The sequence below is a fragment of the Hemiscyllium ocellatum genome, assembly GCF_020745735.1.
Source record: "Hemiscyllium ocellatum isolate sHemOce1 chromosome 27 unlocalized genomic scaffold, sHemOce1.pat.X.cur. SUPER_27_unloc_17, whole genome shotgun sequence".
In the NCBI taxonomy this organism is placed as follows: domain Eukaryota; kingdom Metazoa; phylum Chordata; class Chondrichthyes; order Orectolobiformes; family Hemiscylliidae; genus Hemiscyllium; species Hemiscyllium ocellatum.
This window is the reverse complement of record NW_026867484.1, coordinates 589,089-609,213: the sequence shown is the minus strand read 5'-3', so window position 1 is coordinate 609,213 and position 20,125 is coordinate 589,089. Positions and strand designations below refer to the sequence as shown.

Sequence of the window (20,125 nt, the reverse complement as noted above, 5' to 3'; positions counted from 1 at the left end):
GCAATTTTCAGCGGGTCGACGGGCTATCCAATCGTCTTAAATGCGCTGTACGGTTGTTTATTGATCTTCGTCGTTCCTGGGTGCTGCAGAATGAAGCAGCTCGTTGAAATAGCATCCTGATGCGGATTTGTTTGCATGTGTTGGGATGATTGTTTCTGCAGCTATAAACGAGTAAACAATCCTCACTCTCTCGGCGGAGCAGGACAGGGCTGTTTGGCAGTGCCTGTTTGTAGACGCGGTTACGTTTGTTTAACAGTTTAAATTTAATTTTTTGTATCTATTGCTCCCGATGCGATCTCTATAACATTCTCAAGATAGCTTTTAACAATAGGTGTCATCTCAATCAGATAATGCATTGAAGGTGTTAAGCTAAAGTCTGTCTGTGTCGCAATGTTAGGTCAGACGGGTTCTATTTCTATCGTGGTATTACAGAATCTTACATGTATGTGTTTTTGTGCAAAATAAAATGCGATTCTGCAAGTACAAATTCAACCCACAAACTTGTGTGCGTGTGTGCGCACAGGAGAAACCGAGTGATTATATGTGTGTGAGAGAGTATAATGCAGTTTAAGTCTGTGAGAGGGTGTATGTGAGAGAGAGAGAGAGCATTTGAGAGAGTGCATGTGTATGAGAGAGTCTGTGTGATTGTGTTGGCTTGAAGGTGTGTGTGTGTGAGAGTGAGTGAGTGAGAGACAGAATGTATAGTGTAGTGGGGTCACCTGTAGTGTGACATGAACCCAACGTCCTGGTTGAGGCCATCTCCATGGGTATTGAACTTGGCTATCACACTTTCCTTTTTTGCCTATCCTGAAGTCTACCTTGAAGGATGGTCACCCGAAGATCCAAGGCTGAATGTCCTGGACTCCTGTAATGTTCCCCGACTGGGAGGGAACACGCCTGGCTGGTGATTGTTGTGCAGTGTCCATTCATCTGTTGCTGTAGCCTCTGCTTGGTCTCATCAATATACCAAGACTCAGGGCATCGTTGCCTGCAGCATATGAGATAAACAATGCTGGCTAAGTCACATGAGTACCTGCTACACTCATGGTGGGTGGTGTCCCCATGTGTAATGGTGGTAATCGTGTCAACACTCTGATACGTCTTTCATCATCTGCCGTGACAGTGTTGTATCGTGTTGTCCTGAAGGCCAGGTGATTTTCTGCGAACAACTATTTGTTTAAAGTTTGGTGGTTGTTTGAATGCGAGAAATGGAGGCGTGGGGAAGGTCTTGGCGAGCTGCTCATCCTCATCAATAATATGTTGCAGGCTGCGAAGAACGTGGCGTAGTGTTTCGGCTCCTGAGAAGTACTGGACAACAAAGGGTACCATTTTGGTTGCAGCTCGTGTCTGTCTCCTAAAATAAGTCATTACAGTTTCTTGCTGTGACACATTGGAACTGGCAGTTGATGAGTTGAACATTGCACCCCGTTCTTATGAGAGCATGCTTGTGTACTTCCAAGTGTCTGTCACGTTCCTCCTCACCTGAACAGGGCTTGTCCAGAGGGGATGGCTGTTTTAATATGTTTCACTAGAGAAGTGTAGCACTGTCAGGTTATCCATGGTTTTGCGGTATAGAGAAGTGCTGAGACATCCATTCTTGATAGAGCTGCATGTGTTCAAAAATGAGACAGATACTAAATAGTGTGGCGAGTGTGATGGTGGGATGAAACTTGTTAATATCACAGTATCGTTGTTTCAGTGACTCCTCACCATGGGTCCAGAGGAAGAAATGTCATCAATATATCTGCTGTATAGTGTTGATTGGAGGTCCTGTGCAGAAAAGAAGCCTTGTTCGAACCTGTGCATGAAAGCGTTGGCATACTGGAGTGCAAATTTGGTCCCCATGGCTGTTCCATGTGTCTGGATAAAGAATTGGTTGTTAAAGGTGAAAATGTTGTGGTTGAGAATGAAGCGGATGAGTTGTAGGACAGTGCTCAGAGATTGGCAGTTGTTGGTATTGAGTACTGAGGCTGTTACCAAGATGCCATCATCGTGAGGAATGCTGGTGTAGAATACTGACACGTCCACGGATTCAAATAGTCTGTGGATGCTGAGCTTCTGGAAGGATTGGATCAGAAGTCTTGATGAATGTTGTCAGTTCATGGTTGTATTTTTTGGTCTGATCAGCTGGTAGTTGCCTGTCGTGTTCCTGTTCAGTTGTTTGTATACTTCCTTGCAAAACTGAAAATGTGTTGCTGGAAAAGCGCAGCAGGTCAGGCAGCATCCAAAGAGCAGGAAAATCGACGTTTCTGGCATGAGCCCTTCTTCAGGAATGAGGAAAGCGTGTCCAGAAGGCTAAGATAAAAGGTAGGTAGGAGGGACTTGGGGGAGGGGCCATGGAAATGCGATAGGTGGAAGGAGGTCAAGGTGAGGGTGATAGGCCAGAGAGGGGATGGGGGTGGAGATGTCAGGAAGAAGATTGCAGGTTAGGAAGGCGGTGCTGAGTTCGAGGGATTTGACTGGGACAAGGTGGGGGGAGGGAAAATGAGGAAACTGGAGAAATCTAGGTTCATCCCTTGTGGTTGGAGAGTTCCTAGGAAGAAGATGAGGTGCTCTTCCTCCAGCCGTTGTGTTGCTATGGTCTGGCGATGGAGGAGTCCAAGGACCTGCATGTCCTTGGCGGAGTGGGAGGAGGAGTTGAAGTGTTGAGCCACGGGGTGGTTGGGTTGGTTAGTCCGGGTGTAGGTTGGTGGGGTGGTAGGTGAGGACCAGTGGGGTTCTGTCCTGGTGGCGATCGGAGGGGCGGGGCTCAAGGGCGGAGGAGTGGGAGGTGGAGGAGATGGTGTGGAGGGTATCATCAATCACATCTGGGGGGAAATTGCGGTCTTTGAAGAAGGAGGCTATTTGGGTTTTACTGTATTGGAACTGGTCCTCCTGGGAGCAGATGCGGCGGAGACGAAGAAATTGGGAGTATGGGCAGGCATTTTAAAAAGACATGAGGGGCACCTTTTTATTTTAAGACAGAGAATGGTTCTCATGTGGTATCAATGTCCAGAGGAGGTGGTGGATGCAGGTACAGTTACAGTGTTTAAAAGACATTTGGATAAGTACATAGAGTCATAGAGATGTACAGCATGGAAACAGACCCTTCCGTCCAACCCGTCCATGCCGACAAGATATCCCAACCCAATCTAGTCCCACCTGCCAGCACCCGGCCGATATCCCTCCAAACCCTTCCTATTCATATACCCATCCAAATGCCTCTTAAATGTTGCAATTGTAATAGGAAAGGTTCAGAGAGTCTGGGCCAAACACTGGCAGGTGGGACTAGTTTAGTTTCAGAACACAGTCAGCATGGACTAGTTGGACTTAATGTGCTTTATGACTGTAACTATCTGCAGTCCTCACTTTTTACTCGAAGATTTTAACCTACTGCGAATCATCTTGCAAGGATGCCTTCCTTGAAGAAGCTCTCTTCCTCCCTCTACAAGGATTTCAGTGAATCCTTCTCTCACTGCACCCCCCAGGTCATCTCCTCTGCACAGAAACTCTTACCTATCACATCTCCATCGCCCCTCCTCCAAGTCCCTCCTCCCTACCTTTTATCTTAGCCTGCTGGACACACTTTCCTCATTCCTGATGAAGAGCTTTTGCCCGAAACGTTGAATCTCCTGTTCCTTGGGTGCTGCCTGACCTGCTGTGCTTTAACCAGCAACACATTTTCAATACTGGTCTTAAAACCAGTTTCTTACCTTCCCCAATACCCACCCACTTCTTTGTTCTTCAAAGTCAAGTGAACTCAGCGTTGAATACATTCAATGGCCGACCTAACTGCAGGAAGACATCGCCACTTGTGAACTCAACTTCTCTTGCTAATATATCATTGGCCTTGCCGATTGCTTGCTGCTCCTGACTGACAACAGGCAGTGACTGGTGTAGAAGGATGCTGAGGCCCCTTTGTCCATCCACACATCATTCCTGATGAAGGGTTCGTGCCCAAAACATTGACTCTCCTCCTCCTCAGTTGCTGACTGACCTCCTGTGCTTTTCCAGCGCCACACTTTTCAACTCTGATCTCCATCATCTCACTTTCGCCACATCTCAACATGTCACCATTTAAACAATGCGCCTCTTCTCTGCGTTTTTTTAACATCAAAGGCTATAGGTTGTGTCACTTCATTTGCCATGTGTTTGCAAATTGCGACACAGACCTGGATCAACTTTTCCAGAGTCTGTCGCACACACACACCTCGCCCACCTCAATTCACTCTTTCCTTTCAGTTGCTGCGTATTAACAATTGAACCCCAGAATGAAACAAAAAATGGATAACGTGGTGATAAACAGACTGTTGTACTAATAAAAGTTAGACAGAGGAAGGAAGTTACAGTCTGGGGTAAAGTTCACAGAGGAAGGAGCAGCAGCAGCTTCAGAACTCACGGTCCAACCTGCACATTTCGACAATGGGCGGCCCTGATTGGCAGGAGGACCAGTCTCTTTCCGGTCCTCCAAGGTTCTTCATTGGTCCATGGAAAGGAGCTGACGCGCAGTTTCTGCGGGCACCAAGGAAGACGCGCAGTGTTTTGCTGACACCGGCGGTCATGCGCAGTGCTTGCTGACACCGCGGAGCATGCTCAGTATGCAGGAATTTGTTACAGATTTTAAAGTTAAAAATCACAAAACCCCTGGTTATAGTCCAACAGACTGATTTGGAAGCACTAGCTTTCAGAGCGCTGCTCCTTCACCAGGTGATTGTGGAGTGTAAGATCGTAAGACACAGAATTTATGATCTTATACTCCACACCCGCCTGATGAAGGAGCGGCACTCCGAAAGCTAGTGCTTCCAAACAAGCCGATTGGACTGTAACCTGCTGTTGTGTGATTTTTAACTTGGTACACCCCAGTCCATCACGGGCAAGTCCACATCATGACAAATTTTAAGTGTCCAACTGCGAATACGAGAGAAAAATACCAAAGCAATTTTTTGTCGAAATGTTTTTTCCCTGTGCCTTGACATGTTATTCCTTTTGCATTTTGTCTGGCTGCTCAATGTTTCTGTCTTTTCCCCAGGATAGAGGTATTCCAAAACTACAGGGTATAGGTTTAGGGTGAGGGGAAAAGATTTTAAAAGATTTAAAAGACTAGGAATATAACATTCACCCCTTACAGGGCGAAAGTGAGGACGGCAGATGCTGGAGATTAGGGTCGAGGCTGTGTGCTGGAAAAGGAGCAGGAGAATCGATGTTTTCGGCAAAATCCTTCATCAGAAAATAGCCATGGGGAACTGCAGAGCTGCAGCGTAAATGAGTGGGTCTGGGTGGGATGCTGTTGGGAAGGTCGGTGTGAATGGCCTGCAGGGATGATATGCCTTAGCCATGCTTATATTGAGAAATGATTCCCCCAAATCTGCTGTGGGACGAGTGGGTTCCAGTTCGTGGGACACTGACATCTGTCCTGGGGAAGGTGGGATTTGTGCTGTCTCTCGCTTCACATTCTGCCCCTTGTCCATTTTCTCCCCACCCACTGCCCCCTGCCCTTTCTCCCCTTTTCACACTGCACCCCGATTCTCTCCCCAACCCTCTGAACCCCGGTCATTCTCTACTCCCCAACCTCTGTCCCCTCTCCATTTCTCTCCCTTCTCCACCACCACCAGTGCCCCCGCCCGTCCTTTCTCGTGCCTCAGCCCTCTTTGATCTAGTGGCCGAGCAGAGGCTGATAGCCAAGTTTAGAACACATGAGGATGGCCTCAGCCGAGACCCTGGGTTCATGTCACACTACAGGAGACCCACCTACACAATACACTCTCACACACACAAGCACACTCTCTTACACACTCACACGCTCGTGCAGACCCTCTCTGATAGACATGCTCTCTCTCTCAGACACACAGTAACATAACCCCACACTCAAACCCACGCACACACCATCTCACATGCTTATACTCCATCTCACACACATACACACACTGCACCCAGCATGCACACGCAAACTCAACCACTCTCTCTCATGCATGTACTCACATAGAGAAGTATTTGGGGTGAATCTGCGTTTGCAGGATTATATATTTGGAAATAGAACCAGTCTCACTCAAGATTAGGATACAGAGAGACCGTACCCTCACAGCTTTCATGCATTGTCTGACCTGAGGTGTCACCTCCTTTTATAAACCTTAAGTTACCTGGAGAATGTGACTTTTAAAACGTTCTGGGATTTACAGATTAATGAATCGAAATCTACAACCCGTTTTAAAAGATGAAAGACTCTACAGCAATCTAGATTTCTTCAATATATCATTTATGTTACATGACACTATAATCTTTTATTCTATATTCTGTGTCTTATGATCCTCCTCCACAGAACCACAGGTCCAAGGAGATCTGTCCCAACTTTCCAACCTACCTTCATTGCTGCCACTCCTCAGGCACGGCACCATTCACGTCAACCTGTTCATACCCTGAGACCAACGAGCCACATGCCATGGGCGCAGCCAGCTCCAGAAGCAGCTGAGACTTGCTCAGTATGAAATACATTGTACATTCCTCCCAGAATTTCAAGCAGCAAAGCGTTTCAAGAACATCTGCTTCTCAATCTGTCTCCCTGTTCCCAGAACACTGCTGTTTGTCCCGTCCCCAGGGGCCGGGCTCTCTCCACTAGCGGATAATTGAACCATTTTGTTTCTACTTACAAGCTGTGCTGGTGGAAGGCAGAGCCCATTCGCTCTTCTGCTCTCTCTCACTATCACATGGGGTAGGAGACGAATGCATCAAAGGACAACTTTGAACTTGCTCCAAAGGTCTGTTATGGGAGAAATGGAAAGGTGATGTGCTATCGGGACAGACAGAAATGGACACTGGAGAGTCCTCCCTCAGGTAAATTGATACGAGTGCCTTCTTGTGCAGCCTGTTTGGTGTTCAGAATTTGCCTTGACACAGCAATCCTGCAGAAAGTATTTTGTTACACGGGCGTCTGTTTCTTTACCGCAGGAAATGGACAAAAACAGCAAGTCATGTGTTTCAACTTCACCAGTTCATTACCATCTGAGAGAAGAGGTTTCACACTTGAGGTCAGAACACACCGACAGAAGAGGACAAGACAACTCAGAGCTCCACAAGGGTGCCGGCGCAACTGTGTAAATCTGACCCGAACCACTCTCTGCACAAAAACGTCCGACATAAAGTCATTTTACCTTCCTTTTTCTCGGTTCCACATCACTTCGGTTCACACGTCAACCTGTTCAACACGATCTCCAACCATTTCACTTCCGTGTTTTCTGCCTTGTCCGTACTCCAGACAGCCCAACCTCGTTTCACCAAGGTGCTTTTTGAGAAAATTAATCAGGCAGTTTTGCACAAGTCAAGTTTTAGAAAAACCTCGGGCTCGTCCGCGATTTGAACCCGGGACCTCTCGCACCTCATCACCGTAAGGCACCCTAAGCGAGAATCATACGCCTAGACCAACGAGCCAGCGAGCCGGCGCGCGATAAATGCCCCACACCGCTTGAGTGACCTGAGACGTGCTCACTATGAAATACATTTGAGATTGCTCTAAGAATTGCGAGCGGCAAAGAGTTTCTCGAGCAGCTGCTTCTCATTCAGTCTCCCTGCTGCTGTTTGTCACGTCCCCAGGAACCGGGCTCTCTCCACTGGCAGACAATTCAAACATTTTGTTTTGAAACTCTTCTATGACACCCGAGCGGCCAGTGACAAGCATTACCCTCCTCACCATGGGATACAGAGAACAGGAGAAGACCACGCAGATCTCCACAAGTGTATCAACTCGACTGTGCACATTGGGCCAGTATATCACTGTGAAATATTTATGTCCAAGCTTTTTTTCGGAAGCAGATGAGAAGGCGAGGTGCAGAACAGAGCGCAGTTATAAGGGAAAGCTGCTAAAGACGACATTGAGTGAATAGGAGAGAGTGGGTTATGGTCCCAACACGCACCCGTTGTGCCAGGGGTTACACTTCGGGTCCACTCTTCCTTCACTCGCAACACCCCACACCCACCTCCCATAGTGCCAAGTCGCTTTCGCCTGCAACCGCCGAATGTGTAACACCTGCCCATTTACCTGCCCCCTCCTGAATATCCAAGGGCTCAAACATACCTGCCCAGGTGAAGCAGCACTTTTGCCACAACCTAGTCCACTGCATTCGCTGCTCACAGTGTCGTTTCCCCAATGTAGCATGAAGCATAAACTGGGTGACTGCTTCGCAGAACATCCCGGTTCTGCCCGCAGGAAAAAGGCCCTGACTTGGCGGTTGTCTGCCACTTTAACGCATCACCCTGTTCCCTGGCCAACATCTCTGTCTCAGGCTTGCAGCAGTGTTCTAGCTCCATGCCAAACTTTCCCTTTGATTCTTCTCCTTCGCAGACTTGTGAGGGGTCTTGCGTTCAAATCTCAGATGAGCCACCGTTTCTTATCTCGTCCAAAACTGAATGGTCAATTTTCTCAAAAAGCACCTTGGTCAAACGAGGTTGGGCTGCCTGGAGTGCGAACCGAGCAGAAACCAGGGAAGTGACATCATTGGCGGTCACGTTGAACAGTTTGACGTGAGTGGTACCGTGTTTGAAAAATGTCAGCAATGAAGTTAGATTGGAAATTTGGGACAGCTCTCCTCGGAGAACGAAAGTTTTCCTAGTCATGTAGGATCTAGACTCCGGAAATAATGTTGTGAAAATGCTCCCACGCCTGTGTCAGAGGTCCCGGCTGCCAATCCCAGGCAAACTTTGAGCACAAATGCCCGGACAATTTTCTCAAAAACCCGCTTCGTTAAATAAGATCGGACTGCCTGAATTAGGGATGGGGCAGAGCTCCAATTGCAGTGAATACGCGAAGGGAAACATTTGTTCAAAGTGAACACAAGGATTGCAGATTTTCCGCCTGCGCAATCCGACTCTGAGTGAATCCTGCAGCTGCATTACTGCTTAATTCTGAGGGTGATACTTCAGGAAGCGGGGAAGTGAAGGGATTGGAGACAGCACTGAACAGGTTAAAGTGAACGAGGAATGTCAGCAATGAAGGGAGACTGGAAAGTTGGGGCAGTTCTCCTTGGAGAACAGAAGGCTGAAAGCCGGCCTGATTGAAGTTTTCCACGTCATGGAGGGGTCTAGACAGATGAACTAATGTAATGAAAATGCTCCCAGACCTGAAAGGAACGAGAACGATTTGGCAGAGATTTAAAGTCATCAGGAAAATAAGTAAAAGTGACATTAGGACAACCGTTTTCGCACAGGGAGTGGGGTCAGTAAATCCTTGTCTGACAGTGACAAAGAGGCAGATTCAATGGACACAAAAGGGAATTCGGTGGGCATGTTCAATGTAACAATGTGCAGATTTACAGGGAGAAGGTGACGGAATGATACAAATAGGGACACTTATTTATTATGGTGTCGAACCAGAAGATCTAAGGTGGGTTGCATGGCCTCAGTTTGCGCTGTCACACATTTTGTGATTCTGAGTGAAATCGGAGTTGGACCAACAGAACGTGGGAAGTTTGACAACGGGTATATTCTGCCCAACAGGCTACTCCATCACAGCAATGAAGGTGTTTTGACATCATTCTCGAAGGTACATGACACAATGCAGATTCAAAACCGAGTATTCCTTTGAATCACTGAATAATTTGTTTACAGTTATTCAGTTGAGGTGAGTGGAGTTGCGCATTGGGAGCCACTCCCGCTGATAGGTCAAAGCCGTTTTCTCCTGTGTGATAGTCCCACCAGCACTCCAATTTGCTGTGCTTCCAGTCAGTAGATGCAGATTACTGTCCCACACTGATACACGGGCCACGATGACCCAGCTGTGGTGACAGGCTTGTGAAGGTCTGAGTGCTCTTCTCCTGTTCTCTGTCGGACTCCTATGATCCGAATCATCAAACCTCTCTTGTCTGAGATGGGAATAAACTGGTGAAGGTGAAACACATCTGTTGTGGTGTGTTCTATGCGCAGGAGGCCCTGCAGTAATTCCCCACGCTGTTTCACACAGCTTCATCCTCCCGCTCAACTACACTTGGCGAAAAGCTGATTGAACCAAATAGATATCCGCCATTGGGTTTTACTGACATAGTTTATAAACTTCAGGCTGACCGCAAATGTGGAGAGGGGCCGTCAGACTGTGGTTTCCGCTCCTGCTGTTGAATAAAGATCACTTTAACTGTGTCCAGTGAGAGGAAATGATTCGTTGTTGTTGGAAAACATTTCTATCTGAACTCGCTGTCACTCTGCTATAACAGGAGGAGCTGGGATCTCCTGATACATTGAAACATCAAGCTGGGAGTCTCTAGATTATGTTGTAAAGGTATCGGTATAATTTAATTCACACCACGCTGTCACCAACTGAATGAAGGGGCTGCGTGTTTAAATCCCGTGATGAACAGTTTGTGTTTGACTTCTCACACTGGGGGAGCTGAGCATTTAAACAAACACTGGGCACACCACCTCCCTGACACAGTGTTCACAAATAAGCTGACAGCAAAGCTTCACGTGTGATCGAAAGTTTCTGGAAAAAAAGAAATGACTCAACAGATATCCAGAGTGAACGTACTCCTTTTCTGATTTGAAGATGACTTCAGTGAGCCTGACGTGATTTGAACACGCAACCGTCTGCTGTGGAATCAGACGCGCTACCGTTGCGCCACAAGCTCACCGAAAGCGCTTAGCCTCTAGTTCATGATTAAGGGAAATGATCGCACTACAATGATTTTATGTTATGAGTAACAACGGAGATCAACAGTTCATGTCTGTTCTGTTTCTCCCCCATCTCCTCCTGTCTCTCGAAACAATTTCCAACTCTCTTTCAATAAACAGCTGACAAGAAACAGAGCCATCATTAACTTTTGAACTGGAGAAGGTTTCTTGTGAAATTAGCTTGAGGCTTGAGGTATGCAAGGTCAAGAGAACTTAGGTAAAACACGGAAACGCTATCCTCATTAGCAGAAAGCGAAAGGATTACAAGACGCAAATTAAGCATTTTCGACAAGTGATACAGGGGACTGGGAAGATAAGCATTATAAACTGTGAACGACAGTGTTCTGGAGTACAACACAGACATTCAAAGACTGAAAACATTCAGGTCCTGATTAATCAGATTGCATTGTGGTGCTATTCTGCAAAACATCCACTTGCAATGTCCTACAAAAGATTAAACAAAGCCCTTCAACAACCAAAGATAATCACCGTCACTGCTTCCCTTCCACAGTCCCAACTTTGTGAAGCAGTATCTTTCACTGGCAAAGGAAGCATCCTTGTCCTCTGGTGCTTCATTTCGATCACGATTTCATGTCCCTCACTGTTCTCGTCTCATTTGCAGACACTTGGCTCATAGCCTCAAAAGACGCTCTGCGGATATCTGCTTGTTCCACCCGAACAGGCAGTGGGTTGCAGATTCCCACCACTCCCAATGTGAGTGAAATAGTTTTCCCCCTCCACTGATTTGAATCTTAAAGAAGAAGCCGGGGAGCAAGCTCCCTTTCTTTTCGACGACATTTCTCATTTTGTAGTCGGCAGGGGTCACAGCTGCGTGGGGAAAGCGCAATGGATTTCAAGTCCATCGCATTAACCACTCAGCCCACGAATACAGAACCACACTGACAGCTTCACTTCCCAGGTCTGTCTGCCTGCGGAGCTGAGAAAGAGTGAATCATCGCAGAGTTTGTTTGAATCCATTCACTTCGAAAGGGTTAAATATCTGCACACGGCGAGTCTAGGTGTTTCATAGCAAAAGATGAAATGAACTTTCAGTTAAAAACAAATCTAGAAACTTCAGGAGGAACGGAGAAGGTCAGGCAACATCTATGGAAAGAGAATCAGACACAGCATTTCAGAATTCCGTATTCTCCGACAGGTGACGTCAAACCTGCCGAGTTTCACTTTTTGTCTCGGGTCCTCAGGATCCGCAGTCCCTTACGTTAGACAATAATAGAATTCAGAAACCCCATTGTGGAGAAGGTTTCCGCTTGGATAACATTTTCCTGATCCCATTAAAGTGCACACAGTCGCGAAGCCAAGGAAGAGGAAAAAACTAAGCGCCCCTGGGTGGGTTCGAACCACCAATCTTTCGGTTAACAGCCGAACGCGCTGACCAATTGCGCCACAGAGACAGGGTAGGCTGTTAATGAATTCAGAATTCAGCCGGCCCCGCCTAGAGTTACAATTGTCGTCTATCACTTTAACTTTTCCTGAATAATGCCTGGGACATTCATTGTAGAGACCCCGGGGACAGTCTGATCCCACCCTCTGCAGACACATCCATGTCACGAGGAACTAGTTTTCTTCCTCTGGGACCGTCGCCCTTCGAGCCTTTCAGTGTTTTGCCTGTTCCCGAGTTCCTTCATTGGCTCGGAGGCGAGAATGGGTTTGAATTCCTGATGTGCACGAACGACAATTCTTTCAATGTCTCAGATCAGTTCATGTCCCGAGAACATCAGAGTCAATCTCCCGGCCTCTTCAACAAGGGGACGGTGTCTGGACTGTCCCTGCTCAGTCGGACGGTTCATCTTTCATTCTCATCTGAATCCGCTTCCCAAAGAGTTTCTAAAGGTTCACAAAGCTGGAGACTGGGATTTCTGTTTTGCTTCATGAACATTTTTCCATTTCCTAACTGACAATATTTTGCCAAAATCTCTTCCCAAGTGTACGCCATGCTTCATTTCCAGAGATGAGGAATTTCCATTGTGGGGAGACATTCCCAAGGTTGGGAATGTTCGCTTTGGAGCAAAGAAGTTTAACTGGAGATTTCCTGGGGCTGTTGGTAATAATGGGAGAAGACGCGGTGGGAATGGGCAGATTAATGATCAGAAGAACCAATTGCCACTGACCAGAGTCAGTTACCAGAGGACAGGAATTGAAGTTCTTGAATGAAAAGCAGCACTTGTGCCTAATAAACACAGAGAATACTGCAGAAAGCCAACAGGTCGTGCATCATCTGTGGAAAGGTAAACAGAGCTGACGTTTTGAGTCTGGTACGCTGTTTGTTCCGAACACGAGTTTCCTGCATGGCAATCAATTCCCAGACATGAGAAAACGGGACTTTATGGAGACGGGTTTTGTGAAGTTTGAGCGATAATGCAAACAACAGGAAGTCATTTAAAATCGCCAGCGAAGAAAGCATAGCCAGCAGGTTACCACCCTGGGCAGGGGAGCCCCAAAGGATCTCTACGCCAGCACCTTAAGTATTCGGCCGCAACTACACGCCCAAAGTTATGATCTAAAATTTCTCATGGAATTGCTCTAACAGGAAAGTTGAGTACTGGACTTGTCCTGTCCGCGCCATAGCCCCAACGTATCCTGTTCCCCTGGATTTGATCAGGACAGAGGAGGCTGATGGGAGATTGAATTGAATTACACACATTGATGAGGGACAGAGCGGGTGGGAAGGATCCATTTCCGTGCGTAGAGAGATGAATAATCAGGGCCGAAAATAAGGAGCCACTTCAAGACATTTGGGGTTCATTCAGCAAAGCTAATGTAGAACTGTTCACAGAAAATGGTGATGAAAGTCTCTCGAGTTATTTTGATGAGAAATGTTGAAAATGCTAATACAATCGATAGAATGAACGTAGATTGGTAAATGTATTTGGTGACAGTTGTGTTCATGCCCTGTGAGCGAAACGTGGATCTGAAGGAATAAAAGGGACATTAACAAAATCGATCTGAAATTGGATACGGTACAAGAAACAGAGCCATCACTAACAGCAGGCTTTTGAACTGGAGAAGGTTTCTCGTGAAAGTAGCTTGAGGCTTGAGGTATGCAAGGTCAAGATAACTTAGGTAAAACACTAATTAGCAGACAGTGAAAGGATTACAAGACGCAAATTAAACATTTTCGAGAAGTGGTACAGGGGACTGGGAAGATTAATATTATGAACTGTGAACAACAAAGTTCTGGAGCACAACACTTACATTCAAAGACCGAAAACATCCAGGTCCTGATTAATCAGATTGCATTGTGGTGCTTTTCTGCAAAACATCCACTTGCAATATCCGACAAAAGAGTGACAAAACCCATCCCTGTCAGCCCAGGATAGAAAATCCGAAGGGATGAAGGTTTGCTTATTTTCTGATGATTCACAAAACTAAGACTGGGTTTTGGTGATTGTTTCCTTTCCACTCCCAGGAGCCACAGTGGTTGAGGCGTTGAGTTGGGGAAAGTAAAATGTGCCCGTGAGCAGCGTGTGGCGTTATTTCAGCTTCCCCTTCATCTGACAGCGCTGTGTCTTGACTCCGATGTTCTCAGAGATATTTATTGACGGGAGACAGTGGATACAATTTGCATTGTGGAAAAAGATTGCTACCTTCCTCATGTTCAGAATTAAAAGTGTAATTACTCATGGCATGGAGCAGAATCTAACGGATTGGCCCGTTGATTTAAATGTAGACATATGTTGCTTCATATGGTGTATATTTGATATTATTCACTGTTATAAAAGCTTTGTGGCTATTGTTTTTCACATTCTAATCTAGCACTGAAGTTATATTCTGTATTTCTTGTCATCTTTTTTAATCGAATAGGGCGGGCGGCACGGTGGCACAGTGGTTAGCACTGCTGCCTCACAGCGCCTGTAGACCCGGGTTCAATTCCCGACTCAGGCGACTGACTGTGTGGAGTTTGCACGTTCTCCCCGTGTCTGCGTGGGTTTCCTCCGGGTGCTCCGGTTTCCTCCCACAGTCCAAAGATGTGCGGCTCAGGTGAATTGGCCATGCTAAATTGCCCGCAGTGTCAGGTAAGGGGTAAATGTAGGGGTATGGGTGGGTTGCGCTTCGGCGGGTCGGTGTGGACTTGTTGGGCCGGAGGGCCTGTTTCCACACTGTAAGTCTAATCTAAAGTCATTCAGCAACTTTACTGGTTTGTTTTTCTCATGTAGCCTTGACATTTCATTTTCATTGTCCTTGGATTCCTCCCACAATATCTCCTGCATATAAACCGGCATTTTCCCAATCACCATCAGTTCTGTGGCAGGGTCACATGCAACTCCTGTTTTTTTTTGTTTCTGATTATACAGCATCCGCAATTCTTTCAGATTTTTATTGAGAGAGAGTTGGAAATTGTTTCGAGAGACAGAAAGAGAGGGGGGGAGAAACAGAAGAGACATGAACTGTTGATCTCCGTTGTTCCTCATAACGGAAAATCATTGCAGTGCGATCACTTTCCTTAAGTATGAATAGAAGCGATCAATACCCCGTGAGCTTGTGGCGCAACGGTAGCGCGTCTGACTCCAGATCAGAAGGTTGCGTGTTCAAATCACGTCAGGCTCACTAAAAGTCGGCTTCTTACATTTCACGTTCAAGGAAGGATTGTGTTCCCTCCGTACATTTGCCGAGCTAAGTCTCGTTTGTGGAAACTTTCGATCACACGTGAAGCTTAGCTGTTAGTTTGATTTGTGAACACTGTCTCAGGGAGATGGTGTGCCCAGTGTTTGGGTAAATGCTCAGCTCCCCCCAATGTGAGTAGGAAAACACAAACTGTTCATCACGGGATTGAAACACAGCCTCTTCGGTCAGTTGGTGACAGCGCGGTGTGAATAACATTATACCGACAGTTTTACAGTATAATCCATAACCTCCCATCTTTATATTTCAATCTATCAGGAGGTCCCAGCTCCTCCTGTTGCAGCAGAGTGACAGCGAGTTCAGATAGAAATGTTTCCCACCAACAGCAAATTCTTTCCTCTCACTGGACACAGTTAAAATTATCTTTATTCAACATAAGGAGCGGAAACTACAGTCTGACGCCCCCTCTCCACATTAACGGTGAGCCTGAATTTTATAAACGGTGTCACTAAAATACTGTGGCGGACACTGATTTGGTTCAATCGATTTTTTTGCCAAGTGTAATTCACCGAGAGGATGCTGCTGTGTGAGACAGCGTGGGGAATTACTGCGGGGCCTCCTGCACATGGGACACACCGCAACTGATGTGTTTCACCTTCATCAGTTTATTCCTACTCTCGGAGAAGAGAAGTTTGATTATTCGGATCATAGGAGGCCGACAGAGAACAGGAGAAGAGCACTCAGACCTTCACAAGCCCATGTATCAGTATGGGACAGTAATCTGTATCTACTGACTGGAAGCACAGCAAATTGGAGTGCTGGTGGGACTATCACACAGGAGAAAACGGCTTCGACAGATCAACTGGAGTGGCTCCCAATGCGCAACTCCACTCACCTCAACTGAATAACTGTAAACAAATTACTCAGTGATTCAAATGAATCCTCAGTTTTGAATCTGCATTCTGTCATGCACCTTCGAGAATGATGTCAAAACACCTTCATTGCTGTGATGGAGTATCCTGTTGGGCAGAATATATCCGTTGTCAAATTTCCTCCATTCTGTTGGTCCAACTCCGATTTCACTCAGAATCACGAAATCCGTGACAGCGCAAACTGAGGCCATGCAGCCCACCTTAGCTCTGCTGGTTCAAAACAATACGTAAATGCGTGTCCCACTCTGTCGCCTGTTCTCTGTAAATCTGCACGTTGTTACATTGAACATGTCCACCGAATTTCCTTTTGTGTCCATTGAATCTGCCTCTTTGTCACTGTTAGACAGGGATTTACTGGCCCCGCTCCCTGTGCGAAAACGGTCTTCCTAATGTCACTTTTATTTATTTTCCTGATGACTTTAAATCTCTGCCAAATCGTTCTCGATCTTTTCAGGCCTGGGATCATTTTCACTGCATTATTTCCTCTGTCTAAAACCCTCATGATGTGGAAAACCTCAATCAGGCCAGCTATCAGACCTCTGTTCTCCAAAGAGAGCAGCCCCAAACTTTTCAATCTCCCTTCATTGCTGACATTCCTCAGGACGGCACCATTCACTTCAACCTGGTCAGTGCTGTCTGCAATCACTTCACTTCCCCGCTTCCTGAAGTATCACACTCAGAATTGAGCGTAATGCAGGTGGAGGATTCATTCAGACTCGGATTGCGCGGGCCAAAAATCTGCAATACTTGTTTTCACTTTGAACACGTGTTTCCCTTCGCCGTGTTCTCTGCAATGGCGGCTCCGCGCCGTCCCTAATTCAGGCAGTCCGATCTTATTTAAGAAGCGGCTTTTTGAGAAAATTGATCGGGCATTTTTGCTCATGTCAATTTAAGAAATTAGAGCTCGCCTGGGATTGGAACCCGGGAACTCTCACACGGCTGCATATACTAGAAGACCCAAAGCTAGAATCATATCCCAGACTAACGAGCCCCCAGCCATGGGTGCAGCCACCTCCTGAAGCAACTGAGACTTGCTCAGTACGAAATACATTGTACATTGCTCCCAGAATTGCAAGCAGGGACGAGTTTCAAGAACATCTGCTTCTCAATCTGCCTCCCTGCTCCCTGGACGCTGCTGTTTGTCCCGTTCCCTAGGGACCGGGCTGTCTCCACTGGTGGATAATTGAACCATTTTGTTTCTACTTACAAGCTGTGCTGGTGGAAGGCAGAGCCCATTCGCTCTTCTGCTCTCTCTCTCTCTCTCACTATTAAGTGAGGCAGGAGAAGTCAGTTACAGTCATGCGGAGGAAATGGGCAACTTTGAACGTGTTCCAAAGGTCCTGTTAACGGAGAGATAGAAAGATGCTGTGCTGTCCGGACAGAGAGAAATGGACACCGGAGACTCTTCCCTCAGGGAAATTGGTATGAGTGCATTTTTGTGCAGCCTGCTTGGGGTTCAGAATTTGTCTTGACACAGCAATCCTGCAGAGAGTCTTTTGTTACACGGGCGTTGGTTTCTTTACTGCAGCAAATGCACTAAAGCAGCAAGTCATGTGTTTCAACTTCACCGGTTCATTGCCATCTGAGAGAAGAGGTTTCACACGAGATCAGAAGACAGCGACAGAGAACAGGACAAGACAACTCAGAGCTCCACCAGGGTGCCAGCGCAACTGTATAAATTTGACTTGCGTATCGATGTGACATATTTAACTCAGATACCCGAAGTTTTGGGAAGCAAGGTAGGGGAGGGAGCAGAGCGCCGTTATACGGGAAAGCTGCTAAAGATGACATTGAGTGAATAGGAGGAAATGGTTTCGCTTCTGGGTTATCATCCCAGCATGCACCCGCTGTGCCATTCTCCTGCATTGCACGGCAGCTTTTCCAGAGAAGTATTCAGCTTTTCATCTGGCGTGTGACTTGCAAGATCGAGAATGACGTTAAAAGATCTTCACTGCTGTAGTGTCATGTGCTGTTGTGCAGACATGTCGTCAATGTGCAAATATAAACTCAGAGAGCAGTGTACACTAGAGACTCTGAGCCAGCCGAAACTTGCTCAGTATGAAGTAGATTCCACATTGCTCCAAGTATTGCAAGTAGCAAAGAGTTTCCAGAATTTCTGCTTGTCATTCTGTTCCCGGGGCGCTGATGTTTGTCTCATCCCCAGGAAGTGGACGATCTCCACTGGCGGATAACTAAACCAATTTGTTTCTACTTGCACGTTGTTCTGGGGGGCGGGGGTTGGAGGGCAAGAGTTCATTCGCTCTTCTGCTCTCTATCTCTCAATTCCTTGGGGTGAGAGGTATCTGTTACACTAATGCGTGGGAAGTCAGCAACTTTGATTGTGAACTTGCTCCCAAGGTCTATTATCGGGGAGATAGAAAGATGCTGTGCTGGAGGGACAGAGAGAAATGGACACCGAGGACTCTTCGCCCAGATAAATTCACATTGTTGTGCAGCCTTCTTGGTGTTCAGAAATCGTCTTCACGCAGCAATCTGACGGAAAGTCTATTGAAAAGTGGGCATCGCCTTCTTTGCTGCGACTGCGCAGCAGTTAACATCTGAGCCCCAAGTGGCCCAGATGAAGAGAATCCGAGTGAAACCTTCACTCACTGAGAGTCATCCCCACGGCCCTGAGCTGAGGGACTGCAGGCAGTCCAACACGGAAGGGACGGTTAAAAATGAACCATTGTTGCTCCCTCAGCCTCTCTGTCCCATATAAAGGTAGTGGGACGGCATAAACACGTAGCACCATTCTCGCGCAGGCAGAAGTCGTTCAGCAGATCGAGTCCATGGTGACTCTCTGTCACTTGTCTCTCTTTGAGGTTATTCACAACCCGTGAAATGCGTACTAATAGTGGGGGACTATGTCTGAATGGTGATACCGTTTGTGACAGACTGATCGGCTTGTCATTCACGTCCAAACAGGCGTGGCGAATTACTGCAGGGAATGGACGAAACTGCAAGGCATGTGTTTCAACTTTATCAACTCATTGGCATTTCACAGAAGTGGTTTTGCGATTTAGTTCATAGGAAACCTACGAAGAATAGGGGAAATCCACTCAGACCTCCAAAAAGCATGTTACTTTAACCGCGTGAGTTTCGGAATGATACATGGCATTCAGACCCTCAGGAAGTAGATGCAAAGGCAAGATACAAAATAAAGTTCCATGACAAAGGGCAGCTTCGATTCATCGACCTCGGGCTTAAGGGGCCCGCACACTCTCGCTGTGCCACTCTGCAGCTACTCTGTCTGTCACTTTCCACAGGTCCCTTCAGCCTTTCGTCTGGCACGCGGCATGCTCGTTCGAGCCTGATGTCAAAGACCTCCACTGCTGTCGTGTAATATGCTGTTTCGCAGACGTATGGAGGCTGTGCAAATAGAAACTTTTTTACTAAATTCCCACATTCTGTTGGTCGAACTGTGATTTCACACTGAATCACAACATGTGTCACAGCGCAGACGGAGGCCATGCGGCCCACCTTCGCTCTGCTGGTTCGAAACAGTAAGTAAATGTGCCTGTCTATTCGTATCATTCTCTTGCCTTCTCCATGTAATTCTACACATTGTTACTTTAAACATGACCACCAATTTCCCTTTTGCGTCTATGCCTCTGTGTAAATGTCAGATCGGGATTTTCTGACCCCAACCACTCCCTGTACGAAAGCATTCTTCCTAATGTCACTTTTAGTTCTTTTCCTCAAGACTTTAAAACCCAGCCGATCCTTTCAGGCGTGGGAGCAGTTTGACTACATTACTTTCTCTGTCTAGACCCCGCATGACTTGGTAAAGTTCCTTCAGGCCAGATTTCAAACTTCCGTTCTCCGAGGAGAGCTGTTCGCATTTTCTAATCTAGCTTTATCACTGACATTCCTCAAACATCGCACCACTCACGTCAACCTGTTTAACGCTATTTCCAATCATTTCACTTCCCTGCTTTCTGCACCACCCGTACTCCAAGGAGCCCAATCTCGTTTAACGAAGGTAC

The 20,125-nt window shown here is 46.7% G+C and overlaps 2 non-coding genes across 2 annotated transcripts; one reads left to right on the top strand and one right to left on the bottom strand.

Annotated features, from left to right (window-relative positions):
* Nucleotides 1–11,964: 11,964 nt before the first annotated feature.
* Nucleotides 11,965–12,038, bottom strand: trnan-guu (transfer RNA asparagine (anticodon GUU)). Its single transcript has one exon. It is a non-coding gene; the product is annotated as a tRNA-Asn (tRNA).
* A 3,082-nt stretch (nt 12,039–15,120) lies between these two features.
* Nucleotides 15,121–15,192, top strand: trnaw-cca (transfer RNA tryptophan (anticodon CCA)). The gene has a single exon. It is a non-coding gene; the product is annotated as a tRNA-Trp (tRNA).
* The last annotated feature ends 4,933 nt before the right edge of the window (nt 15,193–20,125 follow it).